At 34.5% G+C, this 18,571-nt stretch overlaps 1 non-coding gene across 1 annotated transcript; it reads left to right on the top strand.

Moving 5' to 3' along the window:
- The first annotated feature begins 18,059 nt into the window (after positions 1-18,059).
- On the top strand, positions 18,060-18,132 carry LOC112623990. The gene has a single exon (XR_003119321.1). It is a non-coding gene; the product is annotated as a small nucleolar RNA SNORD65 (small nucleolar RNA).
- Positions 18,133-18,571: the final 439 nt, after the last annotated feature.

The raw sequence follows: 18,571 nt of genomic DNA, 5'->3' as shown, positions 1-18,571 counted from the left end.
TAAATACCCATGAGATTTCTTTTTTTTTTTTAGTATTATTATACTTTAAGTTCTAGGGTACATGTGCACAATGTGCAGATTGGTTACATATGTACACATGTGCCATGTTGGAGTGCTGCACCCATTAACTCGTCATTTACATTAGGTATATCTCTTAATGGTATTACTCCCCTCTTCCCCCACCCCATGACAGGCCCTGGTGTATGATGTTCCCCGCCTTGTGTCCAAGTGTTCTCATTGTTCAATTCCCACCTATGAGTGAGAACATGTGGTGTTTGGTTTTTTGTCCTTGCAATAGTTTGCTGAGAATGATAGTTTCCAGCTTCATCCATGGCCCTACAAAGGACATGAACTCATCCTTTTTTAAGGCTGCATAGTATTCCATGGTGTATATGTGCCACATTTTCTTAATCCAGTCTATCATTGGTGGACATTTGGGTTGGTTTCAAGTCTTTCCCTTTGTGAAGAGTGCTGCAATAAACATACGTGTGCATGTGTCATTATAGCAGCACGACTTACAATCCTTCGGGTATATACCCAGTAATGGAATGACTGGGTCAAATGGTATTTCTAGTTCTAGATCCTTGAGGAATCACCACACTGTCTTCCACAGTGGTTGAACTAGTTTACAGGCCCATCAACAGTGTAAAAATGTTCTCGTTTCTCCACATCCTCTCCAGCACCTGTTATTTCCTGACTTTTTAATGATCACCATTCTAACTGGTGTGAGATGGTATCTCATTGTGGTTTTGATTTACATTTCTCTGATGGCTAGAGATGATGAGCAACAATGAGAACAAAGACACAATATACCAGAATCTCTGGGACACATTTAAGGCAGTGTGTAGAGGGAAATTTATAGCACTAAATGTCCACAAGAGAAAGCAGGAAAGATCTAAAATTGACACCCTAACATCACAATTCAAAGAACTAGAGAAGCAAGAGCAAACACATTCAAAAGCTACCAGAAGGCAAGAAATAACAAAGATCAGAGCAGAACTGAAGGAGATAGAGACACAAAAAAACCCTTCAGAAAAATGAATTAATCCAGGAGCTGGTTTTTTGAAAAGATCAACCAAATTGATAGACCGCTAGCAAGACTAATAAAGAAAAAAAGAAAGAAGAATCATTAGACATAATAAAAAAATGATAAAGGGGATATCACCACCAATCTCACAGAAATTCAAACTACCATCAGCGAATACTATAAACACCTCTACACAAATAAACTAGAAAATCTAGAAGAAATGGATAAATTCCTGGACACATACACCCTCCTAAGACTAAACCAGAAGTAGTTGAATCCCTGAATAGACCAGTAACATTGAGAGAGAGAGAGGTGGAGAGGGGAGAGAGAGAGAGGTGGAGAGGGGAGAGAGAGAGAGGTGGAGAGGGGAGAGAGAGAGAAGCACCAACTAATTAATAGTTACCAACCAATAATTAATAGCCTACCAACCAAAAAAAGTCCAGGACCAGATGGATTCACAACCGAATTCTACCAGAGATACAAGGAGGAGCTGGTACCATTCCTTCTGAAACTATTCCAATCAATAGAATACCCATGAGATTTCTAATGGGAGTTGAAGTCTTGTTTGTCCAGTGCTCCTGCTGGTCAGCAACTTTGCTGACATTTAAAATTGTGAAACTTTTTAACATTTGATGATCTGCTGATATCATAAATTTAACACTCATTTTCCTGAGGATCATAAAGTTGAGCACTTCTCATCTGTTATCGGACATTAAGGAACCTTCATAAAGTGTTTATTTATATTTGTTTTTTTCTGGAGATTGTTTTGCCTGTTTTTCTAGTTGATTTGATTATTTACAATGATTGAAAACTTTTCAACTATAAACTCTCTTGGCAATTAATATGCTGCATATCTCCCATTGCTTGCATTGTGTTTTTAATCTTAGAATGTCTTTCACTGAATAGATGTTTTAAAATTTTAATGTCCATTTTACCGCTTCTCTGATTGTATACTGTTAGAAAATTACTGTCTTAAGTTTGCCGATACTTGAGTAAATTCATATATATACATATATAATAGAAAATGCATATATATGTATGTATATATGATAGAAAAAAAGATATTCTAAATACAAACACAATTTTAAGAATTAGATTCAATAGACATAAAATTGCACTGTCAAACTGTTACAAACATATTTAAATATTATCTGCCGGTCACAAAAAGTTGCTGACTGTAACAATTATAATGAGAACAATTAGTGCATTGATCTAGTTTTTCCTTTTCTTTTTTCTTTTACTCCCTAGTGTTGTTGCTTTCTGTTTAAGAAATCCCTTACAATCCCAAGGTTATGAAGATATTCTGTTATATTTTATGTAAGACTTGCTTTTAAAAGCCTTACTTTAACTTTTCCTATTTAAGCATTGAATACATATGATTTTTCAATAAGGTGTGTGTTAGGGATTTTCTTTCTCGTAAATATTCAATTGTCCTTTGTCAATTGAAAAGATCATCCTTTCCCCAGGGCTTGTCAACACCATCTCTGTCATATATGAAAGATTTGTCTATATTATATACTATGTTATTGGAGTTTATATTTTTGTGTTGGTGGTCTACGTATCTAGTCTTGAATCAATAACATGCTGAATTAATTACTATAGGATCAGAATAAGTCTAGATATTTGCAAGGCAGATTTGCCCACCTGATTTTTTTTTTTTTTCTTGCTTTGTTCTTTATTGCGAGTCTCCTATTTTTACGGGGAGGCTACAAAATTTTAAAACAGCTTTCAAGTTCCCCCAACATCAGTTGGGATTTTAAATGGAATTGAATTAAATTAAAAGACTTTTCAGAAATTGTTGTTTTTACAATACTAAGTACTCCAATCTAAGAATATAATTTATTTATTTATTCACTTGAACTTTCACAAAAATTAAATTTTATCTATTTGTCTTATAAATACAATTCAGGTGACATATTTATATTTATTTCGTATCCGGGAACCTAGCTCAGCTTTTTTTAATTTTAGTAACTTTTTTGGACATTGTTTAGGGCTTTGTAATTTGAAAATTCACTCAAGTAATATGAAAAATAATGTTTATCTCTTAATACATTTTTACAAGATTTCCGTGATTTTTATTAATTTTCAAAATAATCACTAAAAGTAAAATTATAGGCACTATTAAAACCAAAACATATGTTGAAATACAAAGAAAAGAGATTCTACAGATCAAGAAAACACAAAATAAATATAACAAAATTAATAAAAGATTTGATCAACCATACCAGACATATAAAAGCATCAAATGAGCTTACCTCATCTATTAAGTAAAAAAGGATCTTCAAATTGACTCAAGAAGTAAAACCAGTTTTTATGCTGGTTACAGAAAAGTAGTGAGAAAAAGACAAATATAGCCAAATTAGAATAGGTATCCCAGACAGCTTTAAAAAGGGAAAAAGAGCAGAGATTGAAATATTGATCTAAGACAAAGCAGAGTTGTACCTCAAAAGTTCTTCAAGAAAAGAAAAGATAATGTGATAATAAAAGTCACAATTCATAATGCATATTTAATAGTTATGAATAGCTAAACTTTGAATAACATAGTTTAGCTATGTTTATTTTTATAAACTGAAACTTTAAAAGGTAGAATGGGAAATAAATATAACTTTTCTGTATCAAGAACTCGCTGCTACATAGTAAGATCTCCAAACTCAGTGGCTTAAAACAAAATCTATTTATTTTGGTCATAATTTTTATTATCATGGGAATTTAAACTGGGTTCAACTGGGTCTTTATATTGGGCTTGACTGCTTCATGCATTTGAGGTTAATGGATTGAAGGCTGGCTTAGAGGTCCTTATCCTAGGGCTTGGCTGACCAACAGATACCATGCCTCAACTCTTCAAATGGTTTCTTATCCTCTGTCAAGCTAATATGGGTTCATTTCCCCAGCAGAGTGAGGAGTCTGCAAAAGAACAAAAATGAACACAAATCCTTGAGGCTTAGACTTGAAGAATGGTACATTTTAGCTAGTTACTTATTTTATTTGCTAAATCAACTCATAGGACAAACCCAGGGGTTTTACATCTGAGAAGAAAAATCGTACAGTCATCAATGGAGTCTGATACGGTATCTGGTTATATAAGACACAAACACCTAATGCTATCGAAACGTTTTTACTTATACATATTTAGAAATCAAGTGAAGTGCTACAGATAAACACAGAGTTCAATGATACTATGTAACATCTGGACTTGAGATACCAGCAAAGGATTTTCTTGGAATGTACATTTAAATAAATATCTGTATAAAGAGCAGGGATTAGAGATGTATTGGTTAGTGGTACTGCATATAGTGAGAATGGCATATGTAGATAGACCTGGTCCGGAAAATAAAAAAGAGACTAATATGTCAAATGGACTAAAAGAAGTGTAGTAATGTAAATAAGATGGAGGAAGGATTTGGAGAACTGGGCAGTAGGCTAAGAGCAGATTAAACAAAATTTGTTGCTCTGAAACAAGGACATTGCATATTTCTTAATACAACTCAATAATGTGTCCTAAAACCCTTAAATAAATAAATATATATGTCAAATATATATGTGTGTGTCAAATATATATGTATATTGATACATATAGAAGATAAGATAAACATAGACTTAAGTAAATGATATTCAACATGCTATTATTCTTATGTAATGCGAAAGAAAGACTATATAATACAAGTACAATCAATAATTAGTTAGCGAAATCATATTTATATTTTTATAAAGTATTTGGAGTAAAAAAAATTCGGAAAAAACGTTATTTATAAACAATTATATCTATTACATATTTTTGAGATGGGGAATGAACTCTTCCAAATTTCAAATAGACTCTAATATTATTATATATTTAATTTTCACTGATATTCCAAATTATATTTTTGCACTTTAGATCCAAACAAATGTCATATATGGCTATATGAGTCATGTCTGACAAAGGCACAATTTTGCATTTGTAATATATTATGACATATCTTTAAGAAATTTAAACATTCTGTTTCAGTTGTTTGTACACTTAAGATGTTGAGTGTTTTTTTCTTTCTTTAATAATAATACTAACGCATATAAACATTTTAAATATTAATGTTTAAAGTAAAAATATGATAATTTTAGGAGGCCCAGATATCATATTTTAAGATTTCATAGAACAATTGAAGTTTATGGAAGTTGGTACAAATTATTCATTAGAAAGCTAAGAAACAGCAATTATTTACACATTTCTTAAAAAAACAAATTTGACTTTTACTAATAATCAAGTCAATTGAAGCTATATTAGACAATTATAAATGTGATCATATTTTTTAAAATTTCAGTTTGTGGAGAGATAAGTTGAATTTTTAAAACACATAATACAATTACTCATCTTTGTACTGTTTGTCAATAAAAGATTCATTGATAAATATTTTGGATAAAATTTTATTTTTCTTATTTTAAATCATGATAATAAGTTATCAATATAGAAATTGTCATCAATGATAATGACAAGTAAGCTATAAATTTATTCATTTCAAACTAGAATAACAAATACATATAATTATTTTTTGGATAATTCAGGTGAATAGAAGACTCTTAACATTGTACAAAATAAATAATAAAGTTGAATGATTCTTAAAACTAATTGTTTTAAAAAGCTACAAGAGTACCTTTCATTTTAATATTTAAAACATTATCTCTTAGAAGTGAGATATCAATATTAAATAAACTTTCTATATATACCTGACATCAATAATGATATTTCAAAACGATTCTACTCATTTTTTTCCAATTAAAATTATCTACTTCTGTTAAGTCTAAATAAATTGAATCATAGAGTAATTCAGCTAATAATTCAGTAATTCAGTAATATTTTTAACAAGGCATCTAAATTTTAAAATTAATATGCACCCATTTACATTTGACATAACAATTGTAAAAAAGTCACTTTTATTACTGATAGCTCAAAATTTAGGGAAATAAATCTTAGAATGTTATACTATTTATACGAAAATATTGAATTCTTAAGAAAACTGAAGACCAGATATTTGATCATAAAGAACACTATCAATAACCTTTTGTGCTATATCGATAAATATGTCTGTTTTCTCTTCCTCAGTTTTGGAAAATAATATATCATGGCAGTTAAGGATGCAAATATGACTTCAAGATTTAATAACTTCCTTACCAAGACACACTCACAATTTTTTTACACCTTATTTTTCTCAAAAGATAAAAAATTGATATATATATATGTATCTATATATATATATATGTATCTATATATATATCCCTTTAGTGATAGAAAGCTAATAGGTACCCAATAAAGAATAAAATATTACTCTTATTTTCATATTTCATTAATTTCTGAGATCTAGGAAAATCTATATATCTCAGTGACATACATGAAATTTATATGTGTAATGTGAGGCATTACAGTTAATTAAGATAAAGATGCTTGCAAAGTAAAAAGTAACATAATTTTATGATAAAACAACTCAATAAATTGAGAGATCATTTACTATATCCATATAATCTTACAGATGAATAACCTCCTTCCAGAAATATTTAATAATTTGTAAAAATTGATAATTAACCAAAACTAAAACACAGGTATACTAATTAATAATCTGGCATTTCTTTTATAGCTAAGATTGAGACAATATAAATATTACTCTAATTAGTTAAATGGCTCATGACAATAAGAAAATGCACTTGGCATGGCCGGGCGCGGTGGCTCAAGCCTGTAATCCCAGCACTTTGGGAGGCCGAGGCGGGTGGATCACGAGGTCAGGAGATCGAGACTATCCTGGCTAACATGGTGAAACCCCGTCTCTACTAAAAATACAAAAAACTAGCTGGGCGTGGTGGCGGGCGCCTGTAGTCTCAGCTACTTGGGAGGCTGAGGCGGGAGAATGGCGTGAACCTGGGAGGCGGAGCTTGCAGTGAGCTGATATCACGCCACTGCACTCCAGCCTGGGAGACACAGCGGGACTCCGTCTCAAAAAAAAAAGAAAATGCACTTGGCATGGTAGATACTTTTAATAAGAATGAACGGGCCGGGCGCGGTGGCTCACGCCTGTAATCCCAGCACTTTGGGAGGCCGAGGCGGGCGGATCACAAGGTCAGGAGATCGAGACCACAGTGAAACCCCGTCTCTACTAAAAATACAAAAAATTAGCCGGGCGCGGTGGTGGGCGCCTGTAGTCCCAGCTACTCAGGAGGCTGAGGCAGGAGAATGGCGTGAACCCAGGAGGCGGAGCTTGCAGTGAGCCGAGATCGCGCCACTGCACTCCAGCCTGGGCGACAGCGCGAGACTCCGTCTCAAAAAAAAAAAAAAAAAAAAAAAAAAGAATGAACGACTCAATCAATCTAATAATCAATCAATTAACAAATAACTGTTAGTTGAACATGTGCTTCATATATAGATTTCTATTTTATTTTAGCAAAGGCAGAAAAAATCTGTGTAGAGGAATCCCAAAACAGAAAAAAGGATTAAAGGATGAAAAAACAAATGGGAGAAATGAAATTATTATGCCACTTTAAATTTGTTTGCATTCTGTTTTGTGAGAAAAAGATTTTCATTAATGTAAAAGTCAACTGAGTTTTAAAGTGTATGGAGAATTTAATTGAAGATAACAGTGAAATAGATAATTGGCAGTTCATACAAATAAAAGTAAGCAAAAGTATAACGAGCAAGTTAATAATTTGTGTTGAAAACTACATTAAGGCCGGGCGCGGTGGCTCAAGCCTGTAATCCCAGCACTTTGGGAGGCCGAGACGGGCGGATCACAAGGTCAGGAGATCGAGACCATCCTGGCTAACATGGTGAAACCCCGTCTCTACTAAAAATACAAAAAACTAGCCGGGTGAGGTGGCGGGCGCCTGTAGTCCCAGCTACTCGGGAGGCTGAGGCAGGAGAATGGCGTAAAAACCCGGGAGGCGGAGCTTTCAGTGAGCTGAGATCCGGCCACTGCACTCCAGCCTGGGCAACAGAGCGAGACTCCGTCTCAAAAAAAAAAAAAAAAAAAAAAAAAAGAAAACTACATTAAAATAGACTTGAGAATTTCTTTAAATTAAATGTACTATTCAAATTTACTAGCTCAAAGGCTGGTTCTCTAAATTTCTTGAATTTGAATCTAGCTCTCTCTGGCAATGTTAGGAAAATCTTCATGGACAATATTTGCAAACATGTTTTCCAAGTCCCTTACTCTAGCTCCCTCTCTTTCAGACATGCCAGTGAATCACTAATCTTGGTCTCCTTACATAATCCCAAATTTCTCACAGGCTTTAGGCATTCATTTTTATTATTTTTGCTTTATTTTTTGTATGACTGAGCTGATTTGAAGAACCAGCCTTTGAGTTCTGAGATTTTCTCTTTAACTTAATTTATTCTGCTGCCAATACTTCTGGTGGCACTATACAATTGTTAAAATGAATTTTTCAGCTCTAAAATATCGGGTTTTTAATGGTTATTTCATCTTTCAGTTCCTGAATCATTTTACTGTATTCCTTAGATTCCTTGGATTAGGTCTGCACTTTCTCCTGATTCTTAACGATCTCCATTGCCATGAAAAGTCTGAGTTCTACGTCTGTCACTTTAGCTATTTCAGTCTGGTTAAGAACTGTTCCTGGGAAGCTCGTGTGGTCGTTGGAGGTAAGAAAACACTCTGGCTTTCTAAGTTGTCATAGTTCTTGTGCTGGTCTTTTCTCATCTGTGTGGGTTGATGTTCCTTTAAGGTTTGAAGTTGCTGTCCTTTGCATGGAGTTTGTTATTTTATATTCTTTGATGCCCTCAAGGATTTCACTGATATAAGTCAAAACCTCAAGGGCATCAAGAATATAAAAGATATAAGTTAGGTTGGTTGATTGGCTTTTGATATGGTTTGGCTGTGTCCCCACCTCAATCTCATCTTGAATTGTGACTCCCACAATTCCCACGTGTCATGGGAGAAACCCAATTGGAAGTGATTGAATTACAGGGATGGGCCTTTCCTGCACTGTTCTCTTGATAGTGAATGAGTCTCACGAGACCTGACAGTTTTAAAAATGGGGGTTTCCCTGCACAAGCTCTTTGCCTGCTGTCATCCACGTAAGATGTGACTTGCTTCTCCTGCCTTCCACCACGATTGTGAGGCCTCCCCAGCCATGTGGAACTGTAAGACCAATAAACCTCTTTCTTTGGTAAATTGCCCAGTCTCATGTATGTCTTTATAAGCAGCATGAAAACGGACTAATGCAGCTTCATTTCTGGTTAATTTTAGGTGTCAAAGGCTTAGCTCAGCCCTCCTGGGATGTGTACTTTAACCTGGGGTGCTGGGATTAGGTCCATGGCTTTGTTTTCTTGCTCCTTGTGCTTAAACACCTGCTACACTCTGAGGCCCGAGGTGTTCCTGGTTCACTGGTGATAACACTCAAATTGGGTGACCTGGGGAGATGATGCTGGTAATAGTGCTCTACTGAGACAGCGGTAGCAGGGTCTTCACTTGCGAGAAGCAGCAAGTTGGCGGTGTCCTAGAGTCTGTACACATATATGTGTGCCAGTAGCAGTGGCATGTCAGGAAGGGCAATGAAATGCATGCATTCGTGTGTGCCAGGAAAGCAGTGGGTGCAGGCTGCAGTTGATTGCATGTCGGCAAAGTAATAGGGCAAGGCTTTGGGCATGTACATGCCAGTACAGGCTTGTCTGCAAAAGTTCTCTGATGGTTTTGTGGGGTCTGTCAGTGTAAGAACTATGCTGGTAGCTGCTGGGAAGTGCCCCAGTTGGGCATCTGAGGCTGTACTAAAATTGGATGCAACCAGACAGGAAACCTAAGAGAGGCCAGAAAATGGTGGGGGTACTCAGATCAGCCTGGCCCCATCCCATGGGCAAGATAGCCCTGTTCTGTTCAGATACAACAGCCAACAAAGGCTAAAGCCATCTAGAGGAGTGTGGCCAGCTTTGAGAGATGGGTTTCCTTGGCCATTCTTTATTGAAGCTCTTCCTGTACCTGACCCTCTGGGATCTGCACAGCCTGGATTTCTATCCCTGCCAACACTCCAAGCAGTTTTCTATGCCAGCTCAAATGTCCATTGGGGTTGTGGGAACTCCTGCTGCTAGGATTCTGGAGATCCATGAGGAGAGTGGGCCACTCCATGCCTATTTAACTCATCCCTTCTCCAGGAGTCACTGGTCCTCAGCAACCAGGTGCAGGCTTCTTACCATCCACTCCATTCAGTCCAGATTCTGCATCCTCCCTCTGTACATTCTAAATGTCTTCCTTCTGAAGATCTACTACAAGTGTGCCAGTCTTCTTGACGCTCTGGTCTCTCAATGGGAGGAGCTATTCCTGGCTGCATCTAGTCAGATATCTTGGCTCTACTCTTATGTTATTTTGAATAGAATTGCTTTTGTAATTTGATTTTCCAGTTTTTCATAGGTATTACATAGAAATATAGTTGAATTTTGTTTATTCACCTAGTTTACTGCTATTTTGCTAAATTCCTTATTAATTCTAGTATTTTTTATAGATTCCATTTTTTTTATATAAGCAGTTTACTTATCTGTGCACTAAATGTATAAAATTTCATTCACAATGCAAAAGTACCTTTGTCAAAAATAGCAAAATTATAGTACTTTTTATTTTATCATATAAAAAAATCTTAATAAAGTACCATTATCATGAAAACATATTTAACAACAAAACATAAATAAGTTTTTACATAAGTTAAATAAATAATATATCTTAATATAACTAAGATATATCTAATTTTATTATGGTGCTGTGTTTAGTTTAAATTCTTTTGTAAAAATTATAGTTTCTCAACTGGTGCAAAAAAAGTCAATAAGGTAAAATATTAATTGCTTCATTCTATAAAGATTTATTGAGCATCATGTCTTGCCACAAATAATTAACCTCAAATTTGGAAGAGATCGTGACACCTAATTGATAGTGTGATGACTATTCTTTTCTGTTAATAGGAGAACATGTTTTTAAAGTGATGTATGTGCATTCATGCATATGCTTGATTATGCAGACTACAGATATGAATATAATAAACTTTGATATAAATACATGTTTATGTAAAGAAAAATATGCATTTATTTTGGCAGGGTCTAAACATTAATAATGTCAATAATTAATGTCTATCTATACATAGATAGGTAGATCTGTAAATAGATAAATACCTACATATATATTGATAGAATGGTGGATGGACATTAATTATTATGTATCCTTTTATAGTATTATAAATCTTAATGGGTATTATTTTTAAAGAAGTTGATGCACTTTTTTCAGTAAGAACATTCAAACAAATATGTAAATTATAAAACAAGAAGTAAGTTACTTTAAGGTAGCAGAAACACACTAAAAACAATATTTTTTAATTCCAAGAAAAACAAAAACTAAACACTATTAGCCAAATTTAAAAGTTTTATATTCTGCCTGTAATCCCAGCACTTTGGGAGTCCGAGGTGGGAAGATCATGAGGTCAGGAGATGGAGACCATCTTGGCTAACATGGTGAAACCCCATCTCTAATAAAAATACAAAAAATTAGCCTGGTGTGGTGGTAGGCGCCTGTAGTCCCAGCTACTTGGGAGGCTGAGGCAGGAGAATGGTGTGAACCCGGGAGGTGGAGCTTGCAGTGAGCTGAAATCCCGTCACTGCACTCCAGCCTGGGCAACAGAACGAGATTCCGTCTCCAAAAAAAAAAAAAGAAATTTCATACTCTATCTCTCTTGCCCTTATTACCTTGGTGAATTTTCTTTAATTAGTAATGAAAGTAAAATGTAGAGAGATTACATGAAAAGATAACCACTAGAAGAAGGTATAAAAGGAAAAAAAACACTCTCTAAATTTAACTTCAATTTTTTTTAAGTATTAGAAAAAATAACATAGAACTATGAATTAAATATTGTTGATGTCAGGAATTATACTATTAAGAATTTTCAGAAAATTATCCTCATACAACAAAATTTTGTGTTCACAAATACACTGGTGAAAAAATCAATTTAAGATAGTAGACTTTCTAGCCGGGCGCGGTGGCTCAAGCCTGTAATTCCAGCACTTCGGGAGGCCGAGATGGGCGGATCACAAGGTCAGGAGACTGAGACCATCCTGGCTAACCCGGTGAAACGCTGTCTGTACTAAAAAATACAAAAAACTAGCCAGGCGAGGTGGCGGGCGCCTGTAGTCCCAGCTACTCGGGAGGCTGAGGCAGGAGAATGGCGTGAACCCGAGAGGCGGAGCTTGCAGTGAGCTGAGATCTGGCCACTGCACTCCAGCCTGGGTGACAGAGCGAGACTCCGTCTCAAAAAGAAAAAAAAAAAAAAAAAAGATAATAGACTTTCAATTAATGACTGAGTTTACTCAGGAATGCCAAGTTGGATTAATATAAGAAAATTAATTTATATAACACATTAGTAAATAAAAGGAGATAAACATATTATTAATTTATTTACTTTGAAAAAACACATCTACAAACCGACCAAAACAAACAAACAAACAAACAAACAAACAAACAAACAAAAAACCCTTGGGGCAAATGTAAGAAAAAGAGGTGCGAGTTTGAAAGCTTTTTTTCTAATATCTGGAATAAGCCTAGGGTGCTTAATATACCTCTTTTTGCCATGTGGAAAAAATCAGTGCCCTAATGAAAGAAAATAAATAAAAAAGTTACTTTAATAAGAACTTAAAAACTGTTATTAATTATAGATTACATAATTATATGTTAAGAAATGCCCAGAAAAGCCTCTGATAAATTATTAGAGTGAAAGAAATTCAACAATTTTGAGAGATACAAAATGTTATATAAAGTCTATTTTCTTACCAGCAAAAAGAATACACTGTAACTTTTAAAACAACATTTATACTGCACAAAGGAACAACTTATGAATAAATCCAGTATGTATCATTTAAAATAAATTATAGAAATATTTCTAAACATTGTATTAATGAGATAATAGTATTATTGGTCAGGGTTCTCTAGAGGGATGGAACTAATATGACATATATGAAGTGGAGTTTATTAAGAAGTATTACCTCAGATGATCACAAGGTCCCACAATAGGCCATCTGCAAGCTGGGGAGTAAGGACGCTAGTCCGAGTCCCAAAGCTGAAGAACTTCGAGTCCGATGTCCAAAAGCAGGAAGCATCCATCACAGGAGCAAGATGTAGGCTGGGAGGCTAAGCCTGTCTAACCTTTTCACGTTTTTCTGCTTGTTTTATATTCTGGCCACAAGGCAGCTTATTAGATGGTATCTGCCTAGATTAAGGGTGGGTCTGCCTTTCCCAGCCCACTGACTCAAATGTTAATCTCCTTTGGAAACACCCTCACAGACACACCCAAAAACAATACTCTGCATCCTTCAGTCCAATCAAGTTGACAGTCAGTATTAACCATCACAATAGTTTATTAATTATTGGATATAATAGTATGTCTGGCAAAGTAAAGTTATATCATAAAATTATACACTTATAAAACAGTATTATAAAATATAAAATAATTTTATATTAGCTAATATGTTAATTTATATGTTAAATACTATTTTGAAATGTGTGTGTATAAATATATATACACACTACAGATGTATTCATATATTGTTATATAATTTTCCATAAGTTTTTTATAGATTTCATAATATCCCAATTAATATTGCAACAATTTTTGTTGGAAGTTGAAATTATAATTGTAAAATGGATACAGAATAGTAAATAGCCAAGAATAAACAACACACTAGTGTAAAAGAAGAAAAGGGACATTTTCTATCAAATATCAAGATATAATTTGTTTTAAAATCTCCTTAAGGTAAATAGAAACATGGTACAAAACAGAAAGCCTGTAGAAAATGTAAGTGATTTGGACTGTATTATGATATACGGAAATGAAATAAACCTTATTTGTATGAATTAATCTCAAGCAAATCAAAATAAATGATATTCCAATAGGAAAATTTTATGGTTTGTATAGTGAAAACCAATATAATTTATACCTCAGGGCCTGATGAAGAGAATGTTCATGCGAGCAATAGAAAATCCTCACAGTTCTTCACTGGTCTGTGGAGTAAAAGCCATAACGCTTAAGCACACACGTGCGCTCGCCTAACATTGACCCTTTTTCATTAGCCTTTAACACAGGATCAGAGACAATGTCATATACTAATCTCAAAAATTAAAAAGATGAATAAGGAAGTTCCCTGTCACCATCCCATTTTATTCATGGACATAGACTTTCCAAAAGCCATAAAGACCATGGAGGAAGATTGTAAATCAATATAAAGTTAATCAAATATTAGCTGCAATTGCAGCCTCTATTTTACCTGTGTTATCTTTATTACAAGATATTAACACAGCATCTGGAACTTGCCATATTTTCTAATGGGGAGAGTGGAATCTTTCATTTTCTTTATCATTAATAAAATAAAAGCTGTTAGCATTTAACTGAGATTTTCAGCAGTAAAGATTTACTTCCTTGCTCCTAAGCCATGTTCATGGTTCTGTCAATGGTTCAATAGTTTGGAACATTTGAAAACATATTCTCCAAGATAACAAGCAATCCATTACCAAGAATGTAGCCATACCTTCAATAGGACCCTATATATGTTAGAGAACACATGTAGTAACCTTGGAAATAGTGCATTAGTTAACTTATCCAATAAATTAGAAAACTGTCTGCTTTAAGTGTAACCTAGGTTAGATGTAAAAGGGGACTACAGATGGTTCAGGCTGCAGTACTTCCTTTCCTGCCGCTCAGGCCACTTGGTCTGGCACACTTTGTGGCTCTTAAGGACTCTGAAGAAAGTCTCTGGAAAGCCCCAAATGGTAACATTATGGCACAGACACCCTGATCCCTGATTCCTAAAACAGAGCATTATTTGTTTTTCACAAACAAATTTGATATGCCATTAGCCAAAACTGAGACTCTCACTATAGAACATTAAGTGATAACTGACTGGAAATGTACATTAAAAGGTGAATATTACCAGATAGCTAATCTGGGAGTTACAACAATGATCCATGGTAGGATGGAAATACTATAATAAATCAATTTGTGTCCATTAAGAAATAATATTACATTGTATATATACAATATCACCTTTCGATGTATATAAATTGAATAATACATAATGAAATAATATTTTAATGTGACACACACACACAAAATAGATTATTATTCTACCATGTAAAGAAATGGGATCCTGTCATTTTCAACAACGTCAGCGGAACTGGAAGACATTATCTTAAGTGAAATAAGTCAGGCACTGAAAGATAAATGTCACATGTCCTCACTCAAGTGGGGTAGCTAAAAAAATTGATCTCAGAGAGACAATGAAGAGAATGGTGGTTATCAGAGGCTGGGAAAGGGAGTAGGGATGAGAAGATTAAGATAGATTGGTTAATGGGTAAAAAACTAGAGTTAATAGAAAGAATAAGATTTAGTGCTTGGTAGCACAATAAGGCAACTATAGTTAATCATAACTTCTTGTATATTTTATATAGATAGAAGGGTAGATTTGACATGTTTCCCACACAGAATAAAGACCAATGTGTGAGGTGATGGATATCCCAATTACTCAATTTTGATTATTACACATCATATGCTTTTATCAAAGTATCACAGATACCCCATAAATATATACAGATATTACGCATTAAGAATAAAGAGGTAAAAAGTCATTTGACTTAAATAGGTCCAGAAAGTATAGTACATTAGATTAGCATGTCATCTAGGCCTAAAATTACCTGTCTTTGTTTCACCGATGTTTTTCCTTCAGCATATAACTATGACCTCACTGACTATTATTTATGTCAGCAGAGAGAGAAGGGGAAAAATCCACAAAGGGTTATATCAGTATTTTGGTGTGGAAAGAAAAAGAATCACTACAAGCATATAGCTTCAATCGGGGGTGATTCCGAAGGACAGTGATGAGAGCAGACATGTTTTAGTGGACATATACTTGAAGTTATCTACTTATTAGAAAGAAAAATGGTTGGAAATAAGAGTTTTTGGCTACTGATGGATAATTTGACTCCATCATTAAGGCCTTGGGATGGAGAACATTGACCATCAGAGACAAGATGGCTAGAGGAAATGCCATGCAGGGGGACTTTAGGATGAGGAACATGGTGTTTAGATTTTGTCTTATGTCTATGTCCTCTAGAGCACACTTTCCACATAGGAGGTGCTTAATCATCTTGTGTGCAAAATGACTTTTCCAGTGAAAGTCAGTCTTCAAACACTTCAGTATTTGCACAGTGGATCTATGCAAGAAGTAATCTATGTGTTATCTCAATCCTATTGGGTCCTTTTTATCCAAGGTAACCTTACTACTGCTGCTGCTCAGTATATGACACACTAGCAGCAGAGACCAATGCTGAACCTTCAATATCATATCTCTTGAATAGATCAACCAGGCACTTTGTGGAAATGACTTATATATGACTACTTTCAACTTGAGATTTAATCATCTGTCCTGAACGAGATTAGTATGTGTTCTAGGTATGCATTTCCCTTTTCTGGAAGACATTTGCTCTATGAACACCATGTATAGAATCACCATGTATAGAATCAGATATTTATTAATAATTGAATTAATAAAATGAAATCCTGCAAAACATCATCTCAGATCAAAAATCTAACACAGTGGTAAATAATATACAAGAATGTCTCCTGAGCCAAAGGATCTACTTGCCTTATTATATATCATTCAGAAGATACTATCATGATAAATCATTGGAATCGATTTTTAAAGGTTCAGTTAAAATTCTAATTGAACAGTATCTAGGAAACTTAGAGCACTGTTTTTCAAAATGTGGTACGTATGTTAAACTAATAATCTTATTTGATTCTGAGAGATGAGTGACTAGGATCAGGAACCAGTGAAAACAGAATTGGTCATTCTCACCAAAAACCTACTTACTGACTTGGAAATATGTGCTTTCTTTGAAACATAGTCTATGTAATTATGAAAGTCCAGGTAACTACAGGTAGAATGGTCATCTCTTCAGGGGACAAGAGCAGGGTCTCAAAGAACCTAGATCTAAATCCAGGACTGATAACTAATCATTTTTGGCTCCTCATGCTATACTCAACAGGAATATAAAGGAGTTACAATGACGTCAGAAGTAATCATCCCTAGTTATCATAAAGGGCCAGGATTGCTATTGCACAATGGAGCAGTGATAAGTATGTCTGAGATTCAAAGGAGTCACCAGAACACCTCTTGGGACTTACTTGCTTGGTACAACAACCATAGCCTGTCAAGGTCATGATATCCAGGAATTTCAAACACCCCATGTTAAAGGTCTGAATGACCCCACCAAATAATCAACTTAGATAGCAGGCATGCAGAATAATGGTAAGGGAAATCTAATGGGTAACAACAAAGAAAAATGATGATCTGATGTAGACTAGCCATCAGCTATGAGCAGAGAAGGGCATTTCTTCACTGACTTTGTTATAATTATTTTTTATTAGAAATGATTATGAGACACCAACTTGTAGAATTAGTGAAAATATTTATTTAATATGGGGCGCAAATGGAGGTGAGTGAGGCAAGAGGTGACATCTCTACCAGATACCATCAGTGCTCCACTCATCTCCTATTGTCCTACTTCAGGGTTTCTCTGCCTGGGGACATTCTATAACTGCAGGAACATTTCTGGTTTAACAAATGAAGACAGGCTGAAAGTGCAAGGACTTAATTATCCATCAGAAACCTTCAGCTAGTTAGGTTATAGAGCTGGTGTATCAATGTCCCATCTTCCTTATGCCTTTGTGAGACAATTTGAAATATGTGTCATAGAGTCCTCAGTCATCCTCAGAAATAATCAATTTGTTAACAGTTTTTACTAGATAGTCTTTTGTCCTCCTTTCCTTTTTCTGATCCCTCACTATGATTTCTGAGATCACCTCCCAAATAGAATATGTGCAACTAGATACTTCTTTTAGAGATAGTTTTTGCAATAACCCAAATTATGACATCCTCTTTTTGTTAAATAATAAAATTTTAGTTCATAATCAAAATTTAACACAGATTATGTTCCATTACGCCTTCTGCACACAGATGTTTATCAAAAATATATTGGAGATCAAATGATGAACTCACATTAAAAAGCTGTAATAACCAGCAGGTTGTGTAACGGCAAACCTACGGTTTTCTGAAGATTAAAATAACAAAATTAAATATATATGTATATGTCTATATATGACAGAATTCCAGTGCAATTATAAAATAATTCATATATTTATGGCTATGTGTTTATAGACACACATAACACAACTTGGGTCTTTTACATTGTATTATTTTAGTTACATATTATATAGCCATGCAAAATCATGTGACTAGAAATACTGAGGTCTGCAAACTCATGTTAGTTAATGAATATGAATACAACTTGTGATAATGCATTCCCTGTGAAGCAAAAATACATTGGAATGAGACTTTCAGTGTTCTGTCATACTATCATACCTGTATAAGTGCCTATTTGTTTTCTCAACCCAAAGTTACAAATAGTTATAAACTAAGTCATACTAATCTCTCAACATGCCCTTAAGGGGAGCATTGACTTATATTTATTGGAATTTTAAGTAAGCATAGGCCAC

Source organism: Theropithecus gelada, chromosome 4 (genome assembly GCF_003255815.1).
Source record: "Theropithecus gelada isolate Dixy chromosome 4, Tgel_1.0, whole genome shotgun sequence".
Lineage (NCBI taxonomy): Eukaryota > Metazoa > Chordata > Mammalia > Primates > Cercopithecidae > Theropithecus > Theropithecus gelada.
Note: the sequence above shows the minus strand (reverse complement) of the source record. Positions and strands in the feature narration are given on the sequence as shown.